The sequence below is a fragment of the Antechinus flavipes genome, chromosome 1 (assembly GCF_016432865.1).
Source record: "Antechinus flavipes isolate AdamAnt ecotype Samford, QLD, Australia chromosome 1, AdamAnt_v2, whole genome shotgun sequence".
NCBI classification, from domain to species: Eukaryota; Metazoa; Chordata; class Mammalia; order Dasyuromorphia; family Dasyuridae; genus Antechinus; species Antechinus flavipes.
Genome location: NC_067398.1, coordinates 507,878,353 through 507,899,035, shown reverse-complemented (window position 1 = coordinate 507,899,035; position 20,683 = coordinate 507,878,353). Strand labels below are relative to the sequence as shown.

Genomic DNA, 20,683 nt, shown 5'->3' with positions numbered 1-20,683 from the left:
CTTTTATTCTTCTTCTGAAAAATATCTGTTCATATCTTTTGACCATTTAACAGTTGATAAATGGCTTGCATTTTTATGAATTTGATTCATTTCTCTATGTATTTGAGACATGAGGCCTTATCAGAGACACTTGCTGAATTGTTTCCCAGCTTTATGCTTTTGTGTTAATCTCAGTTGCATTGGTTTTATTTGTGCAAATCCTTTTAATTTAATATAATCAAAATTATTTATTTTACATTTTATAATGCTTCCTATCTCTTGTTCAGTCATAAAGTCTTCCCTTCTTCATATATCTGGCAGGAAACTGTTTATTGCTCTTCTAATTTGCTTATGGTACCACCCTCTATGTCTAAATCAGTTCTAAATCATTTTGACCTTATCTTGATAAACTGTGTAAGCTGTGTAAGTTGCATGTATCTAGTTTTTGCCATATTGTTCTCCTGTTTTCCCAGCAGTTTTTGTCAAATCGTGAGTTCTTATCCCAGAGGTTGGGATCTTGGGGTTTATCAAAGACAAAGTTACTCTGGTCATTTACTATTGTGTCTTGTGTTCCACTGATGTAGCACTCTGTTTCTTGGCCAGTACCAGACAAGTTAGATGATTACACTTTATAATATAGTCTGAAATCTAGTATTGAAAGGCCAGTTTCCTTTACATTTTTTCCGTTAATTTCCTTGAGATGCTTGAAAAAATAAGGAATGCTTCACTGATTTGCATGTCATCCTTATGCAGGAGCCATGCTAATCTTTTCTGTATTGTCCCAATTTTAGTATGTGTGCTGCTGAAGCAAGCACTTCTTTTCTCTTACTATAGATACCAAGTCCATCTTGAGCCCCAAATGTATTTGTTTGTGTCTCTGCCTTTGATTTGCCACACATTTTCAACTGGTGGTTTCTTTCACTCTTTCAGCTTTTTGAAGAATATTCATAAAGTATTTGTAAACTTTGAGCATATATAAATGCTTGTTATTATTATTGTCTCTTGGAGAATAGGGACTCTTTGAAACTTGTCTTTCTAGGAGTCTGTTATCACTTTGGGAGTTTTTCCATTTGAGAATTTAGAGTAACAGAATCTACTGGAATCTGTTTGGCAGAAATAGGTGACATGTGATTTGTACCACATTCCATTAGGCCTCCTATCTTTCTTTTTTCTCCCATTTCTACATTCTCTTGCCTACTCTCTATGATCCCTGCCACATAAAATACTCATTTTGTATTCAGGAGCAGGAAGAAATTAAAAGTTTCAGAGACTTGTTCTCTTTGCTACTTCCTGACTTTGCACCTCACATTTGATGGGAAATATGAAGGTAAATGTAATCTCTATAAGTGAATCTTAAGTGGCATAAATTCAAGTATTCTGGTTATTGGGGTATGGGAGATATTTTCAGGTGAGGAATCTGTATGGTGCTATGGAAAAAAGATCTGAGTTTGAATCTTGAATAAGTCATCACTTAAGCTTTTTGAATCTCAGTTTGTTCATTTGTAAAATGAGAGGGATAGATGAGATAACTTCTGAGGTTTCAATCCTAGATCTATCATTCTATGATCTTACTAGTGCCCCATAAATCACATTGTGCATGTTATTGCTTGTGGGTTAGACTAAAACTATATTTGAACAGCTGCAAGAATTTACATCAAAGTGGCATATTGCCAATGCTGGAATATAGTCATAAAGCACCCAGTTTATTGATTAACTCATGAGTTTCTCATTTAATATCATTTCAAAAAGATAACAACAGACTGGAGACATAGAAAATAAATTTAATTTTACAAATCACAGCACAATCATTAAAAACATCCTGTCATGAACACAATTTTTAGTAAATATCTTTGTTTTGTTGATCCTCCCTTGGTGCATATGACAGCCTCTGAAACAGCAGATACAAATAAGAAATTAGCAGACCAGGAAGAAAGGAGATATCTAAGGTGATAAGAAAGAACAGCAATAAGAAAGAGTAGAGGATAGGAGAAGAACAATGAAAAGGAGGAAAAATGAAAGATGAAATGGAGAAAATAAAATAAGAGTCCATTTGGTGATTTAAGTATCTAGCTTTGTGTCTGACTCTTCATGACCCTATTTGGGATTTTCTTTGCAAAGATACTATAGTGGTTTGCCATTTCCTACTTCAGGTCATTTTACAGATGAGGAAACTGAGGTAAAGTGTTACAATGTTAGTATTTGACACCAGTTTTGAACTCAGGTCTTCCAGATTCCAGTTTCTATATTCTATCCATTATGCTAGCTGGTAGTAAAATTGTTTCGGTGTGCAGTCCAATTAATAGCAACTAACATTTACTTATTTTTAGTTTTACAAAACATTATCTCACTTATATAAATTAATTACTCACAAATAATTACTCTGTGAGAGACACAGAAGGCATTATGAACCCTGTTCTGTAAGTATGATATCCCAGCTAGTAAGTGTTAGAGGCAAGATTTGAATCTAGATTTCTCCTGGTACCAATTATAGTACTCTTTTTCACTACATTATGCTGCTTCTGCAGCTAAATTGGGACATGGATTCTGGAAAAAGGAAGTTTAAAAAAAAAAAGCAAAGCCAAATGAATGAAATCAATGAAATAATCAATACAAAAAATCAAGACAATTTAATAATCAAAATTTTGAGGCACAAAGATTAAGAGACAAAATAATATTTGACTAAAAAATAGCTAAAGGACCTACTGCAGGATCAGTTACTCAGGCAAAGCTGATCATAAGGTTATTAACAGTGGAATGAAAAGCACTTTTGGGCAACAGCAATATTTTGAACTAAAATGGGAAAAAGGAAATTCTATGATTTTTGAAACAGAAGAAATCTTAAACATCTCCCTCACTTGTGACACAGGGGAGGAAGACTATGCAGTGGCACCTTAAGGGAGGATTCAACTTTACTAGTTACAGTAAGATCCAGTTTCCTATTTACTTTTAAGAAGATCAGGTCAGCTTACACTGATCTCGTGGAATATCTACTTCCTTTACCACTGAAAGACTTTCTCTTATACCCAGGCCTCCTTCTCTAAGAGAGCATCTTGAAAACACACTGTACTTAGGGAGCATAAGAGAGCTGGAACTGTGAGAACCAGGGCAGTGGACCATCCTTTGTCTTTTCTTTCTTTCTTTCTTTCTTTCTTTCTTTCTTTCTTTCTTTCTTTCTTTCTTTCTTTCTTTCTTTCTTTCTTTCTTTCTTTCTTTCTTTCTTTCTTTCAAAAGTAAATATTTACTTTTATTTTTATAATCAAGTCAGTGTCCCTTTATACTCTTGTGGAAAACCTTATGGGTTGTTATGGAAGAAAAAAATGTATTATCTTGTAATCTTTATTGATGGTGCTCAGTGAACTTAATTAGACCCCTTTCAAACCACACACCAATAGTGTATTGCTAGTCCCATACTGAAAGGCTTCATTTTTTCTTTGTAGAAGTAGCAAGCTCTACCCTGCAAGAAAGTAGGAGGACAAGGAGGATAGGTACAAGGGGTTGAGTGACAGAGGAGAGGGCATATAGAGAAGTGAGGAGAAAGAAGCAAAACACTTTTGAGAAGGGACAGGGTGAAAGAAAAGAAAGAATAGAATAAAGGGGGATAGCAATAATAATTATAAAAAAAAGTTTTAAAGCAAGTTTCTCTGTTGAAGGTTTCAGTCTCAAATGTATAGGGAACTGAGTCAAATTTGTAAAAAATAAGAGCCATTCCCCAACTAATGATTGATCAAAAATTAAAAACAATTTTCAGATGAAATAATCAAAACTATTTATAACCTTGTGAAAAAAATACCCTCACTCACTATTGATTAGAGAAATACAAATATAGATAGTTCTGAGGTATTACTGAAGACTTATTAAATTGGCTAATAGACCATAAAAGGAAAATGGCAAATGTTGGCATGAATGTGGAAAAAATGAGACATTAATGCATTATTGGTGTAATTGTGAACTGATTCAACTATTTTGTAAAGCAATTTTTAAACTATATCAAAGGGCTATAAAATCATGCATACCCTTTGACCTAACAATACCACTACTACCACTACTAGACATGTATCCCAAAAGAGATTTTTTTTAAAAAGAAAAAGGACCTCTTTAGCAGCTCTTTTCTCAGGCCAAAGAATTGGCAATGGAGGGGATACCCATCAATTGAGGAATGATTGAATAATTTATGGCATGTGAATATGATGCTGTTCTATAAGAAATGAGTAGGATGCTTCAAGAAAAACTTGGAAAGATTTCCATGATCTCATGCAAAATGAAATGTACTGTGTACAAAGCAATAGCAATATTGAGAGATGATCAGCTGTGAATGACATAACTATTATTAGCAATATAATGATTCAAGACTACTCTTAAAGACATATGATGAAAAATGCTATCCATACCTAGAGAAAGAACTGATTGTATCTGAATAAAGATTGAATCATACTTTTTATTTGTTATTTTTTTCTTGAAGGTTTTTTTTGGAGAGGGGAAGATCTATGTTTTCTTTAGCAACATAACTTTTGCGGAAATGTTCTGCATAACTTCACAAATGCCTTCTCAATGGTGGGGGAGGGTAGGGAGAGAGTAAGGGAGAGAATAGGGGAGAGGAAGGATAGTTTTAAAAACATATGTCAAAATTGTTTTATATGTAATTGGGGGAAAATAAAATGTTAAAAATTTAAAGAAATAAAAAAAGAAGTAGTAAGTACTTATACTCCATTGATATAACTGCAAGGCCCTGGGAAATTTTAATGGGAGAAATAAATTAAGGACCCGTGATTGCAGTAAAAGTGTAATTCCTTCCTCTAATACAGATAGTAAGCCAGTTATTTTTAGTTGTAAAGAATTTCCCAAGCCCCAGAGAGGTTGAATAAGAATGCTCAAATTCATATAGCCAATAAATAGCAAAGAGAGGATTTGAACTGAGGCTTCCTAACTCCAAATCTAGAATTCTATAACACCTTGCCTTTCTAATGGAAGAAGTAAAGCTCTTTAAAAAAGAAAAATGTTCTCTTTACAAGAACCACAAGAAAAAATAAAACATAGAAAGTGAATCCGGCATGCAAATTTAACATTATATACTACATGTAGAATGAACCTATTTTCTGGCTTCCTTAAGCCATTTAGGAACAAAGATATTTCTGTGTTAAAATTAGTTATATAAACTATATATATATATATAAAAGGAGGGATACAATGAAATGAATTCCTGGAAATTTTTAACTTAACTTATATACTATTCATTTCAAAATACAGTCAGCAAGTATTTATTAAGTGTTTTATATATCAAACATTAGGTTAAGTTCTGGGAATGCAAAAATAATCAATGAGAAAAATATTCCCTGCGCATAAGAACTTTTATTTGAATGTGGAAAGACAACATATAAAAGAAAACTGAAAAGCAGAATGAAGTGGAGGAGAGGAAGGAATATGGTGGAAAATGAAATCAGAAGAACAAGGAGTGGGACCTGGATTACTTGGGCCTTTTTTCTTTTTCTAACAATAGCTTTTTATTTTCAAAATACAAGCAAAGATAGTTTCCAACATTCATCCTTGCAAAACCTTGTGCTGCAAATTTTTTCCCTTCCTTCTCTCCACTCTCTTTCTGTAGACAGTAGGTAATCCAATATATGTTAAACATGTACAATTCTTCTAAACATATCTCCACATTTATCATGCTGCACAAGAAAAATCAGATCAAAAAGGAAAAAAAAATGAGAAAAAAAAAAAGCAAGCAAGCAACAGCAACAAAAAGTGAAACTACTATATTGTGATGCACATTCAATCCCCATAATCCTCTTTCTGGATGTAGATGGCTCTTTCCATCACAAGTCTATTGGAAGCGGACTGAATTATCTCACTTTTGAAAAGAGCCATGTCTGTCAGAATTGATCATTGTATAATCTTCTTGTTGTCATGTACAATGATCTCCTAGTTCTGCTCATTTCACTCAACATCAGTTAATGTAAGTCTCTCCAGGCCTCTCTGAAATCATCCTGCTGGTCGCTTATTATAGAATAATAATATTCCACAACATTCATATACCATAACTTATTCAGCCATTCTCCAACTGATGGACAGCCATTCAATTTCCAGTTTCTTGCCACTACAAAAAGGTCTGCCACAAACATTTTCGCACATGTGGGTCCCTTTCCTTCCTTTAAGATCTCTTTGGTATATAAGCCCAGTAGAAACTCTACTGGATCCACTGTTTGATACCCCTTTGGGCATAGTTCCAAATTGCTCTCCAGAATGGTTGAATCAATTCACAACTCCACCAACAATATATTAGTATCCCAATTTTCCTACATCCCTTCCAACATTTGTCATTATTTTTTCCTGTCATCTTAGCCAATCTGAGAGTTGTGTAGTGGTACCTTAGAATTGTCTTAATTTGCATTTCTCTGATTAGTAGTGATTTAGAGTACCTTTTCATATGATTAGAAAAGGCTTTAATTTCTTCATATGAAAATTGTCTATTCGTATCAAAAGTTGGAGCCTTTAAAGATCATACTTTAATAGCTGTTAGAGATATCACAGCAGATATTGGTATGGAGAAATCAAGTGTTTCAAGGATAATTCAAGCACACAATGAAACAGGATCAGTCACACTGAAAGGACAAAGCAAAGTGAGGTTGAAAATAGAAAATAACATGAAGAACTAACAAACTAATGCTATGTTACAGCTTAGTTAATCCTAAGAAAACAAAGTCCTTCAGGGAGACTGACAGTTGGAGATATTGATATTGATTCCTCTACAATGTGTTGTTCTTAAAGTTAGAAGAAAAGTGAGAAGACTGATTAAAATACAGCTGCTAAGCATTGCTAAGAAGAAAAAGTTCTTGTCAAGGGTAAGCCAATACAAACTCAAATACTGAATATGGGAAAAATTTATTAATAAAATTTACTTTTTCATTCAAATATATAACAAAACCATTGTCAGAAATCCTGGTGATCAGTTTGTAAAAGAACCATAAAAATGTTTTAGATATTTCCTTTTTTAACTTCCAATGAGATTGGAAATCTTGCTTCCATTGAAGGAATAATAAATCCAAATAAATGTATTGATATATTGAGAACTAGAATTTTCCAGAATTACCAATTGGAAATGGAATATAGCAATCTTTGTATCATGTCACATGTCACAAATGGCTAAGTTTTTCAAGATATGAAAGTAAACATTTTTATTAAGGCTTGAGAATTTGCCTGATTTAAACCTTACTGAAAACTGATGGGCTATAATCAAAATTAGACTTGGAAAGCATGGACTATATAAAGTAATATAGAAATTAATTAATAATCATATTATATGTAATACAAATGAATAATTATAATTAGTTTTCAATAAGATTCATTTCATGATGAAGAATTAAAGAATATTTGTCAAATACTTGTGAATTCAATGTTAAATTATGTAAAATAAATGATTGCAGCACAAAGATATGTTGCATTTTAAAAGTTTTTTTTAAATGTAAAAAGTTTAAAGTTTATTGAACAAGGAAATAATTTTAATTTTTTATTTTGATCCAAGTAATTAATATACAATACATTATTGGTGTGATATGACAAGTCATTTAGGCAAAACTACATTTTTATTTTAATATATAAAATGAAGTAGAAGGCCTATATGACCCCTGAGGTTCCTTTTAGCTCTAAAACTAGAATCCTAAATCAGAAGGAAAGAAAACAGGCATTTCTTAATTACCTACTCTGTGCTAGGCACTATGCTAAGTGCTTTACAAATATCTTACTTGATCCTTAGAAACCTGGGAACTATCATTAGCCTTATTTTATAGTTGAGGAAACTGAAAGAAATAAAAGTTAAGTGTTTTGCCGAGGGTCATACAGCTACTTTTTTTTTTCTGAGACTGGATTTGAACTCAGGTCTTCCTGCCTTCAGTCTAATGCTTTATCTGCTTTGCCATTTAGCTGTAGAAAGCTAATTAGTGAGAAACAAGAATTGTAGAATGCATAAATACTACTTATATTTTATAGGATGCTTCTTATGTATGTAAGCAAAATCAAAAGTTGTGATTCTTTTCTTCCTACAAATTTATTCACTTTGCCATATTGATCTGCAGAATTTTATATTACTCAACATTTATATACATTTACATACAAAAATACAAGTCGTAAAATTCCAAATTGAAATGAGGATCAGCAATGAATGATGCTACCAACTTAGATTCTAAATATTGTCTTTCTCTTTTGTTACCATGTCAGACAAAAGAAAATCCACTAATTGCAAAGTCTGTGAATCATTATTCTTTCAATAAAGTGGATGAATTAATGGAACTTCCTCCATAATTTTTTTTTTAAAAAAGGAAGAGCACTGATATAAACACTTCTTGTTACTATGGAAGGGACTTTGTGGGTAATCAGAATCTGTCTGAGTCTAAAGATAGAGAGATAATTATGTTCTTCCTTGGGGAATGGTCATAAGAGGGAGAGAAAACACTTCAGGCATTGTTGCTGGGAAACAATGTCTGGGGTAGGGAAAGGAGGATATCTCTATTTTTTGGTCAGAATCATGTGGAAAGGATAAGACAGCATTTGTCCAATGGACTCTTACCTCAGTCATAGGATTTCTGCAGCTTATAGACCCATTTTATTTATTTTATTTTATTTTAGTTTTTGATATATCTGCAATTTTATTTTAGTAATAATAAGCTTTTTATTTTTCAAAATACAAGCAAAGTTAGTTTTTAATCTACACCCTTGCAAAACCTTGTGTTCCAAATTTTTCTCCCCTTCCATCTCCTTCCCCCTCCCCTAGACAGCAAGTAATCCAATATAGATTAAACATATGCAGTTCTTTTAAACATATTTCTGTAAAGGTCTGAAACTATTGAGTTGATGCACTGAGGTCAGGACTGCTGAGCACTTGAGGCTAACTACCGATTGGACAATACTCTATGGGCATATGTTTGGAAAATGGTCCTTCCCACTATCCTGTGCTGGCTCAATGATTGGTGTATACAGAGGATTGTAGGAGGGACTAGGGGGTAGAGTAAGACTAGCCAGAGTCACTCTTTGACTGTAGATGAGGAAGAAGGTGATTGCAGAGATTCTGCTTCCATCCTGTTCAATCCTGCGTCTAAGACAAAGAATAAAGACTAAGGACTTTTGCTTATCCTGACTCGGACTGATTCTGAGATATCTGGGGTGCTAGCGTGGTCGTCACATATTTCCACATATGTCATGGCTGCGTAAGAAAAATCAGATCAAAAGGGGAAAAAATGGAAAAGAAAAAAAAAAAACAAGCACACAAACAATAATAACAACAACAAAAGTGAAAATACTCTTCTGTGAACCACATTCAGTCTTCATAGTCTCTCTGGATATAGATGGCTCTTTCCATCACAAATCTATTGGAATTGCCTTGAATCACCTTATTGTTGAAAAGACCCAAGTTTATCATGTTGATCATCACATAATATTGTTGCCATGTGTACAGTGTTCTCTTGGTTCTACTCATTTTACTTAGAAACTCATGTAAGTTTCTCCAGGTCTTCCTGAAATCAGACTGCTGATTGTTTCTTATAGAACAATAAATAGTCTATTACATTCATATACCATAACTTATTCAGACATCCCTCAATTGATGGACATCTGCTCAGTTTTCAGTTCCTTGTCACTACAAGAAGGGCTCCTATAAACATTTTTGCATATGTAGGTTCTTTTCCCTTTTTAATGATCTTTTTGGGAAATAGATCCAATAGAGACCCTGTTGGATCAAAGGGTATGTTGTGGATCCATTTTATGACATCAATGGATCCTAAGAAAATTATAGAATCTTAGAGTTGCAAGAGATCTCTAAGGTATCTAATTAAACCAATGCATGTATAAAAATCCCCTTTAAGTGAAATATTCCTTTGCTTGATCCTCACCAAATCTCAAGGCCCCTCCTTTAGGTAGTCTCCAGCTTGTCAGTGTCCTTATTCAAAAATATCTTACTTAGAATTGAATGCAACATTCCACATGTGGTTTGACCAAGTCATAGAAAAATAAAATACACACTATATTTTTGCACAGCCCCCGCAAGGTGCCTTTTAAAAAGTTTCTGAATAGCATTTTATTTTTCCAATTACATGCAAAATTTTTTTCAACATTCATTTTTGTAAGATTTTGAGTTCTTTTTTTCTCCCTCCTTCCCTTACTGCACCCCCCTTTCCTCAAGACAACAAGCAATCTGATATAGGTTAAATATATTTATATATTAATCATGTTGTGAAAGAAAAATCAGATCAAAAGGAAAAAAATGAGAAAGAAGAAAACAAACAAAAAAACAAAAAAGGTAAAAACTGTATGCTTCAATCCTTATTTAGTCTCCATAGTTCTCTTTCTGGATATGGATAGCATTTTCTATCCCAAGTCTATTGAAATTATCTTGAATCATTGTATTGCTGAGAAAGTTAAGTCTGTCATAGTTGATCATTATATAAACTTGCTGTTTCTGTAAGTAATGTTCTGGTTCTGCTCACCTTGAAGGTTAAATTGTCTGAGAAGAAATATCTCATGTTAAAGGTACTCTGTATGATCTTTCCTAAAACTGTAGCTTATAAACCCCCACCAGTACTTTCACTTTTAATAGTCAGACAGGTAGTATAATTAGCTCAAAGCAAAGATATTTATTGAAATTTCATAGCATAAAAAGAATAGTAACAAAATATTTCCCCCATAAACTTGGAGCATCCAGGTATAAACCTTCCAAATCCAAATAGCATCAGTGATAGGAATGGGCACACATATAGAATATAGTAATACAGAGGCACATATAAGGTACACAGATGAACAAAACAACTTACATGTTAGGCATTATGGTACTCTATTATTTTTTCTGTTATATATATATTTTTTCTGTCATACTGCTCCGCCCCCTCCCGGGTACAGTATCTAACTTGGGCAGGTTATTCCACAGGGATTATAGCATCCTGAGTTAGAGCTAGAAAGGACCAGGTGGGAATAGTGAATAGAATTCTCAGTAGAGTCAGTAAGATCTGAATTTAAAATTTGCTCTTAGATACTAGCTATGTGACTGTGGGCAAGTCACTTAACTTCAGTTCCTCAACAATAAAATGGAAGTGACAGCACCTCTCTCACAGGTTTGCTGTAAAGATTAGAGATAAATGTAAATTGCTTAGTATAGTTTCTGACACATGATAGGTACTATATGAATGCTTATTCCTTTCTCAATTCCCACTATAAAGATCAAATGATCATTCTGTAAATGAGGCAATTCAGACATAGAGAGGTTAAAGGGCATATAGTAAATAGTAGAAATTGAATTTGAACCCAAGTCCTATGACTCCAATGCAAGTTCCTTTTTATTGTACCATGCTAGCTCTCTGGGCTCACGGAATCTTCTCCTTATTATATAAAATCATTATTATAATGGTTTGGCTTTTAGATATCACTTTGTCCTAATATTGGGTAAGTTCCTTCCTTGTAAGATACCATTAGGAGGAGGCATGACAGATAGCAAAGTAAAGTGGAATGTCCTCCCAATCTTGCTACTTTTCAAGGAAGATGCAAGGAAAAGGACAAAGAACAATCTTTCATGTGCTGTTTTATTCATTCATATCTATCTCTTTTAAGTTGCCCAGGATAATTGCCTTCTTAGTGCTTGCTCATGCTTATTTTTAGGGTCATTAGGGACCAGTTAATTCTTTAGCCACTATAATTCCATCAGATTAATAAGTATCTTAATACTTTCTAAAGAAGTAACACAGCTGTTGGCACATCAAATCTAAAAGGGGCAAACACCTTTCTAGACATTAATGTGCTAATCTCACATTTGTAATTTTCAAATAGGTTACCCAAAGTATGAACCATTCAGAATTTCATATCTTTTACAAGTTGTGAATGCAACATTCAATGTCTAAAAGGGACAAAACTTTATTAATTCATTTTCTTTATTACCCATGTATAATTCTATCAGCTGTACAGGGAGAATTCAATTGATCTGATGGCCCCAATTATCACCCCATTATCCATTATGCTTATCTTAAAAGAACTAAATGCATTAGAAAAAATGAGTAAATATGTTGATCAGTTTATAGATACTATGTACATGTTAATTCACCAATCTATACAGGGATCCTGGCATAGCAAATACCACATGTGTGAGATAGATGTGAATTTGGAGTAGAAAAAATTATGATCTCGCTAGATATGATATATATTTCCTTCTGTACATCAAAGTCCAACTAGCAACTTTAGATTTCACTAAGAAACTCCATCTTGAATCTTTTTTCTTCCTTCCTTCCTTCCTTCCTTCCTTCCTTCCTTCCTTCCTTCCTTCTTCCTTCCTTCCTTCTTTCCTTCCTTCCTTCTTTCCTTCCTTCCTTCTTTCCTTCCTTTCCTCCTTCCCTCCTTTCCTCTCTCCCTACCTCCTTCTTCCCTCCCTCTCTCCCTTCCTTCCTTCCTTCCTTCTTTCTTTCTTTCTTTCTTTCTTTCTTTCTTTCTTTCTTTCTTTCTTTCTTTCTTTCTTTCTTTCTTTCTTTCTTTCTTTTTTTCTTTCTTTCTTTTTTTCTGTATGAGGATGTATTCTGATGGAAGTGAATATCTTCGACAAAGAGAAGATCTAACTCAGTTCCAATTGATCAATGATGGACAGAAGCAACTACAGCTAGAGAAGGAATGAACACTGGGAAATGAGTGTAAACTGTTTGCATTTTTGTTTTTCTTCCCAGCTTATTTTTACCTTCTGAATCCAATTCTTCCTGTGCAACAAGAGAACTGTACAGATCTGCACACATATATTGTATCTAGGATATATTGTGACATATTTAACATGTATAAGACTGCTTGCCATCTAGGGGAGGGGATGGAGAGAGGGAAGAGAAAAGTCGGAACAGAAGTAGGTGCAAGGGATAATGTTGTAAAAAAAAATTATCCAGGCATATGTTCTGTCAATAAAAAGTTATAAAAAAAGAATAAAAGTTCATGTAAAATTTTTGGTTTGAAATGTTATGATGTTAATTCAAATTGAGCTAGCAGTCTACTAAAATTCCCCAATCTTTTTCAGAATTGTTATCTATCCATTTAGCATTTATAAAGTTATTTTGCTAATCTAAGTATAAAGTTTTATACTTATTCCGATTAGATTTCATTGTATTAGCGTTAACATATTGTTCTAGCTTATGGAAATATTTTTGTAACTGTCATGGAAATTACCCTCCCAGCTTTGAGTCATTTGAACATTTGTCAAGTATGCCATCTATTGTTTTGATCATTGATAAAAATATTAAGCAGATTACTGGAATTTGCACTATGATCTCCTTCTAATTTGTTGTCCACCTAATAATAACTACTCTTTGAGATGAATTCAGTTCTAAATTGTACTAATTGTCATTTGTCTATCAATCTTTGACTTATTAGTCACCAAGCATTTATTCAAGAACTACTAAGTTTTGGAGGTACAGATACTGAAGTGAGACAGTCTCAACTTTCAAGAAGCTTATGTTTTTCCACATTTACAGATGGGGCAGCTGAATAACACAATGGAAAGAATTCTGGGCTTGGAATCAGGAAAATTCATCTTCCTGAGTTCAAATCCAGCTTCAGATATGTAAATGACAAACCAGTCCAATATCTTTGCCAAGAAAATGCCAAATAGGATCAATTGAAAACAACTAAACAATTTATAGATAAGTAATTTCCAAATATTAAAAAAATTAAAGGAAAGGAGGTGATAATGGAGGAATTAGGAGAATTTTTTTCAAAGTGGCTCTTTGAGGAAGAAGTTGAGGTGAGCCTTGAAGGAAGTTAGAGGTGTCAAGAGGCTAACGTGAGGCATTCCAGGCATGGGGGACAGAAGTGAAAGATATAAAGCAGGAGATGTGTGGGGTATAGGGTAGTGTAATCAGTCTAGAAAGACAAATTAAAGATAGATTTTGAAAGGCTATAACTGTCAAATAGAGGAATGTGTATCTTATTCTAAAGACATGGGCAGTCACTGAAGTTTTCTGATCATGGGAGTCATACAATCAGATCTATACTTTAGGATTATTAATTTAAAAGTTGAATGGGAAAGATGGCTTGAAGAGGGAAGTCACTAGGATATTCGTTTACTTCTCACCTCTCTATCCATCCATCCATCCCCCATCATCTATCTATCTATTCCATCATCTGTCTATCTATCTATCTATCTCTCTTTCTCTCCATTTATTTATCTATTTCATGTTTCCTCTCTGTATTATGGTTGTAAGAAGGATTATTATAATGGTTTGGGTTTTAGATATCACTTTGTGATCCATTATCAGATAAAAAGATGTCTTTACCTTTCTGGTGATGTAGACAATTGTTTTGGGATTTGGCCACAGAGAGACATCAAAGGAACACTACGGACATTTGAGATCTGGATCTGGAAAAGTATTTTTAAAGTGTTATCTAAGTCTGTGACCACAAGATGGTAGTGTTTTCTCTTCATCTTTTCATCTTTAGGCCAGATAGATAGCAGATCGTTTTTTTATCTTGCTCCATTTCTCTCCAGTATTAAAAACAAAACAAAAACAGTGAGTAAAACTGCGACATGGGTGAATAAATAAAACATATGCCTAAATTCCATAGAATGACTCTGGGATGTGATAAAAATCTCTTTTTAGTTAAAATGTTTCTATTAAGAAGGGAATGGACTCATTTGGATAGTATTTAGTCAATCACAGCCTTGAAACAGATCTTAGAAATTATCTGATTCAATCTCATTTTATTTGTGAGAAAACAGGCCCTAATTTAGAGGTAGAAGGAACCCTGGTTGTAATCTGATCCAGCCCTCTTATTTTACAGATGAAGAAAATGAGCTCTGGACAATGACTTACCTAATTCCAAACAGTTGGTAAGAAGCAGAAGGGAGATTTCAACCCAAGTCCTTTGATTTCAAATCCATTACCTTTCCTGCAGCATCATGCTGTAAGTCTCAGTTTGACTGAGGCCTTAGCTTAAAAAGGCCAAGGTCCCCTGTTGCACCCAGGGCCATCTCTAATTATCGGGATATCTTACCATTGGACCTAGATGGCTGTGGAGGGGAAAGTGAGGCAGATGATCTGGCACAGCTCTCCCTCTTTTAAATCCAATTCACGTGCACATCATGGCATCTCCTCCTTGAAGTAATAGTACTCTTTGAGAACCAAGTAGCAACAATATTTAAACTCAATCTCTTGCAAAGGCAGGATTTCCACTACACTGTGCTAAATCATTGACTATTTTTATTTCTATAAATTTTAAACACTGACACAAAAACATTTTTAGCAAATTCTTAAAGGACTTTTTGTGCAAGGGAGACTAGGGAAGGCCTTGGAAGACATTGTCTAAGGTGTAGTTCTTACTACAGGGTCTAAACTTTTGGCATATTTTTGGTATAAAAATCTTAGACAGATTATGGTAAATCCAATGCATAACACTTTTTCCCAGGCATACATACATAATGAGAAAGCATAAAAGTAGACAAACAAGGAAAGCCCCCTGGTTACCAGACTCCCTAAAGCTGTACTATGCTATCATGGCTCACTTATTCTCCTTCTTGTCAAAATGTTCAACCCTGAAGCAACTGTGTAAAGCACAGTTTTAGGAAGCTCAGCCCAGAAGCTTGAAGTCTCCTTGTTTTTTATATATGCTAAGTAGATTCAAGATAAGAGAAGCTGATATTTTTGTTAGGGATTTGGCAACAATAGTGGCTTTCTTGTTCTTACTGCTCAATTGATAGTGGTAACAAATATATAAAAACCAAATAAATGGTACTAGATTATTGAATGGATGTCTAGATGGTCCAAGTTAGAGCAGACTTCATAAACTAAGCAGACATGTCAGTAAATTTAGTAAATAGCTATAGTCAGTACAAATGGATCACTTTTTGGCTTGTGTTCTCCAGAATAGCTGTATGTTTTCTTCAGATTTATCAGCTCTATGCTCAATCAACAAGCATTTATTAACTTCTTCCTATGTGCCAACAAGCACTAGCTAAGCACTGGGATTACAAAGAAAGGCAAAAGCACAAATCCTGCTTTCAAGAAGCTTTCTAATGAAGATGGTGTACAAAAGTTGATTTATATATAAGATAGATACAGATTTCTACCATTTGAGATATCTGATGTATCATCTCATCCCTGGTAATATCAATGGTCAATATTCTACACCACCCTTTCCTTTTCTAGGACAGATCACCTTAATTAAAATGGCAATGCTGTATGTTGCTTCAGTTCATTTCATTCAAACTCCTTGATTAATTAAAAATGACCTGGCCTATCCTGTATATAATTTGGACCTAAAAAGCACTGGTTTCCTTTATTGATAACTGTAACAATTTTATGTTTTAGATGCTAAAATGCCTCTACTTCTCTGGAATCTCTTAAGTTCCATCTGGCATTAACATGAGATGATTCTCTGATGAAATGGCAATTATTTCATTCAGCATTGTTGTTGTTTGTTCAATAGAAGAAAAGTCAGGGTAGAATTTGATTCTATAAATGTCCTGTACCTTGGTCTTTGAACATGTTTAATCCTGCCAGCTGTTATCTCTAAGCTGCAGAACTGTTTCCCCTTCATCTGTCATTGCCAAAATCTGAAGTCTCTTCATGAGGATTGATTTAGACTCTTAATGCTATTGTTCCAGGACAAAACTCCCAGGGACAGATCAAGGAGAGCATTTGGAGCTAATTTAGTTCTTTTCAAGTTCAAAGTGTTTTTCTCTCTTTCAGATGGACTCTACACATACTGTGCAATCAGTTTTGTAATATTCTTCATTCAGTTGGTTCCAAGGTAAGAGGAAGGCATATGTTAATATTTATCATTGGGTACATGAGGGAAAAAAATTTTTATGTGAAAAAATTATGCTTGCAACACTACCAAGTTTTGGCATTTGATTAAATTATTAATATTTGATTATATTTCACATTCGGGGGTAGGGGTTGTTATCTAAACCACCAATCAATCATAAGAACCAAGTACTTTCTAAAATGTTCATTTGTCATTTGTAAATTTATTTCCTACGTCCATTTGGTAACTCAAGGTAAGATCATTTCAGGTTTCTGTGAAAACTTTATGAACTACACATAGAATAGCATATTTCCTTGCAAATAGGTCAGCAATTCTCAACTTTTAAAATCCAAACTCTTTTTTTTGAAGATGATCTCTAGATAACACTTAACCCTTCTTTTCCTGATTGCTTCACTTTTCCAAGAAAGGATCCTCGCATTGAACACTATGGGTCTTCTAAGGGCATAAAAATTGGGAAATGAGTGGGATTAGAGGGGGAAAAATCCTGGATTTATAAACATAGATGAAGATGGAAATGCAGAAGACAAGAGAAGAGAATTTCATATTTGATGTCTTTCTGAAAAATGCTTTATGTTCTTGGATTTCCTCTCCTTTTTAAAATTTCCTCTCTTCTTGTGATTGTAGGTAATCATAATATAGCATCAAGACAAATTCGATCACCTCTCACCTTTGCTAGGTGAATCATGGTTGTGGCAGAAATTGTAAGTCAAATCTATAAGCATTTATTAAATACTTCCTATATACTAGGCACTTTACAATGCTGAGGATACAAAGAAAAGCAAAAATAGTCATTGCTTTCAAGATGCTGTGTATGCTTTTATATGGGGTTGGTGACTTTGCCATCCTGAAACAAAATGTGTGCTCCCCTTTATTTGTCTGTTTTTTTTTTTTTTTGTCCTAATTGGAACACTAAAGCACATCACTCTTGTATTTTTTTGATCAGATCATTTATAATATATTCAACAAATATTTGAACACCTATTATTTGCATGGCATAAAGGGAGATATAAGGAAGTAGATATCATGGTCACTGACTACAAAGTTATAAAAATAATGATGACATTTACATAGAATTTTGTGAAGGCCCAGTTAGCACCCTGGATGCCTTAGAATCAGCTGGAGTCAGGATAAATAAAAGTCCTTAGTCTTTATTCTTGGTTTTAAAGGTAGAATTGAAGGAAATGGACACAGCAATCTCCACACCTTCTTTCTCTTCTTCTCCCCCCAAAAAGTAACTCTGGCTTGTCTTACTACACCTTTTAGTCCCTCCCACAATTCTCTGTATACACCAACAGATCAAGCCAGCACAGGATAGTGGGGTGGGCCACTTTCCAAGCATATGCTAATAAAGTATTGTCCAATAAGTAATTAGCCTTAAGTGTCAGTTGTTCAAGTGTATCTGCTCAGAGTTTTATTATTTGGAAAGAATTTTGCATATATTATTTCCTCTGAGCCTTATAACAACTCCTTGAGATAGATACTACAAGTATTATTACATTTTCAAATGAGGAAACTGAGACCAAGAGAGATTAATTTTATTGTCAGTAAATATCAGAAATGAGATATTAACACAGTTAATGTTTTTCTGACTCTAAGTTTAATATACTACCTACCACTACATAATATAAACTTGGATAGATAAAGCATATACAAGTTAAAAAAAGACAACATTGTAAAGTAGTATGTAATTAAGTGCTAAATGAATAATATAAAATGAAATTTCATAGAAATTCAGAGGAAAGAAATATCTGTGCACTTGACTAGTCAGAAAAATCCTTCTGAAGGAGGTGGACCTTGACATGAGCCTGGATTTGAACTGGAATAGAGAAACATGTGTCATGAACAAGAGCAAGGATATAGGATAATGTTTGGGATATTTTTTAGGGGATTGTGGGTAAACCATTTTGGCTAGAGAATAGAGTCTGGGTGGGAAGTAGCCATAGGATTATAGATTCAAATATTCAGAGATAGAAGTACCTTAGAGGCTACTAAATTATATCCCTCCCTCCATTATTTTACAGTGGAGGAGACTGACTCTGGAAGTGAATTGTCCAGGTTACACAATTAGAAAATATCAGAGGCAAATTTTGAACTGAAGCCTTTCTAATTCCAGTTTAATCATTTTATCCATTTTGCCTAGAATTAGTGGTAAAAAAGGAAAGGAAAGCTGAAAATAATTTGGCATGAAATATATTTTGGGATAACATAAATATGTTAAAGAGGTCACAGAAAAGCTAAGCTTAAATTTTCTTAGAAGTCAGCCAGGGAGTCTTAGGTATTCAAAAATGAAACTTAAAGTAGGAAGAGGAAATCTAGTGAGGAAGAGAAGGAAGAATTATTTAAAGAGATTTACCTAGATGCTCAGGGAGCTTATCAGTCCTTTAGGTTTTATAAGTATGTAAGACAGAAAAAAAAGCAGATAATGGAAGATAAATAGAAAAAATATGCACAGAATCTTAGGAAGTGTGTCAGAAACAATAAACCTCAGAATGAGCTGTGGATAGCAAGGAAAACTAAGGAAAGGGGAAAATAATTAAGATTAATTGGGGAAAAGAATATGAACAAAGGGCTGGTTCAAATAGAGTGTTATGATGTTTTTGTTCATCATTAATTTTCCAAGAGGATCAATAACACCATAGGATGATATCTTGACTTGTGTGTGAATTGGATTTAAGTGAGGCACAATTGCACAATCATCAGCCTAACTCTTTCTTCCAGATTCATCAAATTCCAGTGACAAGAAAAAAGTTAAGAAGACCAGTGATGGTTGGGGATACAGTGGATTACCTTGGAGACTTTGATTTTTGACCAAACTTTAAACACTCCACAGGGCCTGCTTCAGCCTCTTTCATGGCCTTGGAACAAATTGATCTCATCTGCCCATCCACCAGCAGAAGTTCTTGTGTGCTTGGGATAGACTTAAGTCCTCTATGGGATGGAAACCTGTCAGTTATCCTCAGCCTGTTTTAGCCTGTCTACAAGATAGTTTTACCAGTGTGGCTGCTATGCATACTGCAGTTGGAGCCATAAGTACGAGTTGGATGGCAAGAGAACACCAAATGTGGATAAACAGACCTGAAAATAGCTCAGCAAGCCCTCACATGAGATATACTAGTCCTTTCTGAACACTCCATACACTATACATCCGAAAGTTTGATGATAATAGTTAACAGAGAAAAGACAGGACTAATCAACTAAGTTTGCTTCTTTTTGTTGTTAATGGGATGATCTTTGGACAGAAAGCACAGAACAAAACTGTCTAATAAGCAATGAAGACCTAAAATAAAATATGATAAGAAAATTTCTACCGTAATATTCTGGTTGGTTTTCTGGAGGTCTCTGGACCAGCCTTCATTTCAGCAGAGTAATCACCATGAGAATAGCCAGGGATAAAGTCCAAATTCTTTATTATCTCCTTGCCTGGGGCGTGGGCTAGCTTTCTGGAGGTCCTTCCGAGTCTTGGTTTTTGTGGGGGAGGCAGGAGGACCACCACAATGATCTCTGTTTTGAAGTCTGTCTCAGTCTGAGGGCTTGTGTTCTAGCCTCCAGCCCTCTGTCTTCTCTGGCTCTGTCTCCAAGCCCTTCTGAGTCTGTTTCTGGCTGAGTTTGTCCCAGTTTATATTCAGTAAACTGAGTATAAACCAATCATTATATTACTAGGGAACCATTATTTGTTGTAAGATTAAATCAATCATAGGGAACTGGGGAACTATTAATCACCATGCTAAACTAGATAACCATTATCTTATCAATTCCACTTAGTTAACATCTTATAACAATCCTGGTTTCAGAGTTCTGGCTCATTACATTCTACCTGCCCTTGATGAACTCAAATCACTAGACCCAAAAGAATTACAATCCTGGTACTGAAAGAATCTGCAGATATGATGATGGAACTTTAAAAAATCATCAACTGAAGAGGGTCTATAGGCTTGGAAAA

General features: G+C 34.3%; 1 long non-coding RNA gene and 1 other non-coding gene across 3 annotated transcripts in view; one reads left to right on the top strand and one right to left on the bottom strand.

The window, feature by feature from the left end:
- LOC127544027 (uncharacterized) overlaps window positions 1–20,044 on the top strand; it is a 102,166-nt gene extending 82,122 nt beyond the window's left edge. For both annotated transcript variants that reach the window (XR_007949360.1, XR_007949359.1), the window contains exons 2-4: window positions 16,665–16,725; window positions 17,368–17,444; window positions 19,462–20,044. This is a non-coding gene — a long non-coding RNA (uncharacterized LOC127544027). The remainder of the gene's footprint in view (window positions 1–16,664; window positions 16,726–17,367; window positions 17,445–19,461) is intronic.
- Window positions 688–794, bottom strand: LOC127546186 (U6 spliceosomal RNA). The gene has a single exon (XR_007950019.1). It is a non-coding gene; the product is annotated as a U6 spliceosomal RNA (small nuclear RNA).
- Window positions 20,045–20,683: the final 639 nt, after the last annotated feature.